The sequence below is a fragment of the Urocitellus parryii genome, unplaced genomic scaffold, assembly GCF_045843805.1.
Source record: "Urocitellus parryii isolate mUroPar1 unplaced genomic scaffold, mUroPar1.hap1 Scaffold_211, whole genome shotgun sequence".
Taxonomy (NCBI): Eukaryota; Metazoa; Chordata; class Mammalia; order Rodentia; family Sciuridae; genus Urocitellus; species Urocitellus parryii.
Window position 1 is genome coordinate 295,313 of NW_027552346.1, and position 5,770 is coordinate 301,082.

Genomic DNA, 5,770 nt, shown 5'->3' on the forward strand with positions numbered 1-5,770 from the left:
CTGGGTCACTTTTGCCCATGCTGACCCATTGTAATTATCCTATCTCTCCAAGTTTTGGAATCTGGTCTGTGGAAGGATCACAAAAATCTCACTGTTCAGGGTAACTTGTATTCTTTTTACTGGAATTGAGGAGTCCTTTAGGTTCACAGGCGGAGGTCAGCACAGTAGTCTGAATTTATAGAATTATCACCTTAACATCATGAATCTATGAATCATAACTGTTTGCTACCTATCAGTTGCAATATGTGTCCTTAATTTTGTTCTATTATTATGTATAAGCTTATGCATTCTTCAAATAGTGTGATATTCCATTTTGATCCTTAGATCTTTTTGTCTTTTTTTCTTTAAATATTTTAAGACTTCTACTAACATAAGCATTAATGAAGAATCAATGAAGTTAAAATGAAGTAATATTTATACCTTTACTTTTTTGTATATATTTAATGTTTTTATCAAAAAGTCTTTTATTCTAAATTTTCTGTGTCAAGTTTGGCTTCCTTCTTATTAAAGTGGCTTCCTGCTTTTTTAATATTTATTTTATTTTTTAGTTGTAGTTGGACACATTACCTTTATTTATTTTTATGTGGTGCTGAGGATCGAACACAGGGCCTCACAAGTGCTATCGAGGGCACTACTGCTGAGCCACAACCCCAGCCCCAAGGTGACTTCCTTCTTATTAAGGTGTATTTTATACCAGAGAATAGCAAGGAAAAACAAAAAACAAACAAACAAAAAAAACCTTTCAATCTGAAGAAACTCTAAAGAGAAATAACATTGGGAAATATAACTAGGGACAGAGAGAACCCTATGTTTTTAACTGAGGGTATAAAGACTATTTTGTTCAATTATTCACATTTTAGTGATATATCTAATAAATAGATCTATTTGCAAATTTTAAGACTTGATTTGGAAACAGCAGAAAATTCTAACACTAGCAAACAACCCTTCCAACATTTATTTATTTATTTTTCTTTCCTATTCATTCTTCTCTGGCTTTCTATAGAATAATTAGTTCTATTACAGAAGACATTGTCCTGTTCTATAATGTAGTTATCAGGGAAACATGATATATGATGCTTTATTATTTCATTATAAGAGTCCATGTTTTGTTTTGTTTTGTTTTTGTTTTACAAAAACCCTTTTCAATGAGGTAAAAAATAGTCTTCCAAGAATTTTTGAAATGCTTCAATAAGCATTTCATCCTAATAAGTGTGGTCCTCAAAATTTCACACAAATAGCATCATATTACTGCCAGACTAATTCGGTCAATCTTGTCCACTCTTCAAGTACCTATGTTAAAATTGGAGACTTAATTTGCTTTCCTTTGTGGAATCACTAGAAAATATATATTTTAATGATCTGAGAATGCCAAAACTAACAGAGGCACTCAATTCTTAACCAGAAAAACAATATCTTTGCCCTCAAAAACAGTATTTTGGTGTCCTCCACTCTTATTTAGTAATGAGGTCTCTGAATTGAAAAAAAAAAAATTGAGTGAATTTTCCCTTCTTTAGCATTCTGCCCTTTTGTACTATAGTGCTGCAAAAGCCTTTATAAGGCCACCATTGTCATCATTATCTTTGGTGAAAATCCTCTGTTTTTCCACTTCCAGGTCCTTTAGCCTGAGGCAAGAGTGCTTGCATTCATTCATCTCATTTTATAGGGGGTGCTCACCTGTACTTTTCATTTCCTGCCACTTTAGCAATATGCAGGTACCAGCTAAAAATCCCAGAGAAAACTGTTGCTGTATTTTCATAAGTGTTCATTCCTCCAATCATTTGAATACTTTGAGACATCTCACTAGAAATGTTTACAATTAAAGTGGCAATTTTGAGGAACTTTTGGCAAACAAATTTGTTCACTTGAAAGGTGCCTTCGGACCAAAATGGTAGAAGCCCTCATGAGAAAAGTGCATAGGTAGATCCATCTAAAAGATGGATTACTCAGGGGAGAGATTTTTTAATTTAAATAAGATATAATAACTTTCTTCTTTGTGAGGAGTGAGTGTGTGTGTGTGTGTGTGTGTGTGTGTGTATGTGTGTGAAGCTTTTAAAATAGGCATTCTGTAACTAATCATTCCCTTTTTCTTGCAGAGGAAAAGTAATTAGCTTCTACAGTGACAATTTAATAGACAATTTAATATATTCTAATGCTTTCTTCCTCTAATTTTCCTTCCTCTGTGCATGTATTTATATGCACATATGTTTCTGTTCTTTTTTTTCCCTTCCTCTTGATATACTTAATAGTAATTGAACATGTTGTTTGTCACTAGTGATGCAATCTAAGCATATATGTATTTAAAGTAAAATTTGGAGTGTTTAAAAGAATTAAAACATTTGTAACTTTTATTGTGGAAGTTCAAGGCACTGGTTGATTTATAAAAACAAAAACCATCAGCAGAAGATACAAATGAGAAATAGTTGTATTCAGTAGTTACAAGGTGAGAAAAAGAAGTATGATTCTAAATAAGAAGAGTACTTCTAAACATGGTATAAAGACTCACTCTTGATTCAACTTTAAAAAAAATTCCTATGTTGATTTTTTAAATAAAATAAATTCTCATTGCTTACACAAGTAAGACTTCAAATAGAAAAAAAGAGGTTCTGTTTAACTTACAATAATATATGGTATTTAAAAATGGAATATATAATTTAAATATTACAAATAACAAAGGCTTAATCTGTCAGTACAAATTGCAATTTCTAGATTTTTTAATTCATTTTAACACATTAGAAAAATATTAAATTCAATAATTTTTTTTGTAACAAAATACTTTTAAAGTAAGAAAAAGTTGTAAAAAGTTATAAACTTTAGCAACTCAACTTTGTTACTTGCCTTTTCCTGTATGTTATACAATGTGTGAATGCATTGTGATGTTGCCAAGTTTGTGTATCTTTCTTGTCACTTTAAAATTTGTAAAGCTGTTTTGCAATATATGCTCACAAACAAAGAATTGAGGTTAATGCTCATTTCAGCAAAACATAAGCTAAATTTGATATCATACAGAAAAAATTAACATCACTCCTGCATAGAGAAGACAAGCAAATTCATGATGTTGTCCACATTTTTTAGAGAGAAGAAGAAAAAAGATCTCATCAAAATGGAAGAGAAACTCCAGAGGGGAGGACAAGTGTGGTATTGAGGAATGAAATTGACCAAATAATTTTATGTGCATGTATGCATATGTCATAATGAATATCACTAATATGCATAATTAGTATACATTGGTGAAAATTGTTAAGTATTAGGGAGTTTATTTCTTATCTTCTAGTTTTTCTAACTGTCTCTCATGGATAAAAATAGAATTGATTACTTCAGATAAAGATGTAATTAGTTAAAAGTATTTTAGATGGCTCTTACTATAACATAAAAAATGTATGAATGCATAAGATAATGGATATGGTTTGTCTATTTCTTAAGAAAATAATTGAAGTTCATTTATATAAAAATTAACATATTTTTTTTAAAAAAATTGTTTGTAGAGTCCTGTATCTATTAAAGCTATAATTATGATTTACGAATAATATACATTTAAATAATAAAATATTGACATTTAACTAATTGTATTCCATATGAATATATTTACTAACAAGTTATTTTTTCTAATTTTTACTATAAAATATTTCTAGATAATATTAAAAAGTATAATTCATATTTGCTTCCATGTAATATTATAATTAATAAGAAAACAAAATTATACTTTTTAATGTATTTTTTTTATTTATATGTGACAGCAGAAGGCATTACAATTCTTATTATACAGAGAGAGCACAATTTTTCATATCTCTGGTTGTATACATAATATATTCACACTAATTTGTGTCTTCATACATGTACTTTGGATATTAATGATCACATTTCACCATCATTAATAACCCCATGCCCTCTCTCTTCCCCTCCAACTCCTCTGCCCTATCTAGAGTTCATCTATTCCTCCCATGCTCCTGCTCCCTATCCCACTATGAATCAGCCTCCTTATGTCAAAGAAAACATTCTTCAGCATTTGTTTTTTTGGGGTTGGCTAACTTCACTTAGCATTATCTTCTCTAACTCCATCCACTTCCCTGCAAATGCCATGATTTTATTCTTAATACTCTTTAAATATTCTTAAAAAAGGAAGTTCCCAATAATGTGAGTTCAAAGGTTCTGATTTCCTAATCACTGTTTGTCCTACACAATGTTTTTTTAATTTTACTTGTCCTACATATAAGCTCAAATAAGAAGTATTCCTTAAGAGACCTTTTATGTTTGGTGGTCTCTTTAGGTTTGCTAACATAATCACCCTATAGCAAGATTTGCTTCTTTATCTCTTAAAAGGAAGGAAAATAAAAATAATTAATTTGTCAAAAACAAAACAAAGCAAAAGAACAGACTATGAAAAAAATGTTGTCATTTTTTTAAATGATAAATAAGATATATTAATTATGAATACATGTTTCAATGATTGTAAAACTTTCAGGTTACAAGAGATATTCAAGTATATGACCTTATATAATAATATAAACAGATACAATAACTGCCTACAAATTAATCTTTATTTATAGATAATAATATTTATTTTAGAAACAATAAGTGACAATTTTTCACATTGTTACATCAAAAGTCCTAAATGTTAGTCAACAATGTTTGTTACCAAAGATGTAGTCAAGGAGTCTTGATTTCAGGAATCCTAACAAACCAGTTTTGGGCTATTCACCCCTAATATCAAAAGGAACAACTCAGTGAGACCCTATATCTAAATAAAATACAAAATAGGGCTGGGGATTTGGCTTAGTGGTCAAGTGCCCCTGAGCTCAATCCTCAGGACCCACCCCACCCCCCAAAAAATGATAAGTCAGAAAAAAAATAGTCAATACATCTATGTCAGGAAGTCAAAGGGCCTGTGTCCTCAATCCTATCTTTGGTGGTATTAACATGAACTCCTAGATTATATGGGGAAGGGGGATGGAAGTATGCATAGTCAAGCCATCTTTGTCATAGTATGGTCTAGATGATCATTATCCCAGGATTGGCCATGGTGAGCCTTGTTAGGAGTGGTGAGAATTTTCTGTTCCCTGGGTGGTAGTTTCAACTCATCACTCTCTCTCTCTCTCTCTCTCTCTCTCTCTCTCTCTCTCTATATATATATATATATATATATATATATATATATAGATAGATAGATCAGACCTGTAGTTCATGTAATCGCAGACAATTGCAGGCGAGAATGACTCAGAGAAAAGCAAGATGGTGTGAGATTGTTCAGGTTAGGACAATGACTGAAGGCTTTTAAGCACTGCTCTGTAGTCTAAAATAGAATTTTTTTTTTTATTGGTTTTTCAAAACATTACAAAGCTCATGACATATCAGCTTTCATGCATTTGACTCAAGTGGGTTATGAACTCCCATTTTTACCCCAAATACAAATTGCAGAATCACATGGGTTACACATTCACATTTTTCCATAATGGCATATTAGTGACTGTTGTATTCTGTTACCTTTCCTATCCCCTACTATCCCCCCTCCCCTCCCCTCCCATCTTCCCTCTCTACCTCATCTGCTGTTGTTCAATTCTCTCCCTTTTTTCCCCCCTAATATTTAAAAAAATATTATAAAGTTAATATATGTATGCAAATCATTTAGCATATCACAGACTTTATACCAGGTCTTCATAAATGGCAGCACTATTGTTGCTACCAATACTTAAAAAAATAAATAATCATTGTCTGCTTATATTAGACGAAGAAAAAGAACAGGAGAATAAAACCCCAGAAAGGAAAACAATTGAGT

At 31.1% G+C, this 5,770-nt stretch overlaps 1 non-coding gene across 1 annotated transcript; it reads left to right on the forward strand.

Annotated features, from left to right (window-relative positions):
• Window positions 1-2,964: 2,964 nt before the first annotated feature.
• Window positions 2,965-3,069, forward strand: LOC144251785 (U6 spliceosomal RNA). Its single transcript, XR_013342749.1, has one exon. It is a non-coding gene; the product is annotated as a U6 spliceosomal RNA (small nuclear RNA).
• The last annotated feature ends 2,701 nt before the right edge of the window (window positions 3,070-5,770 follow it).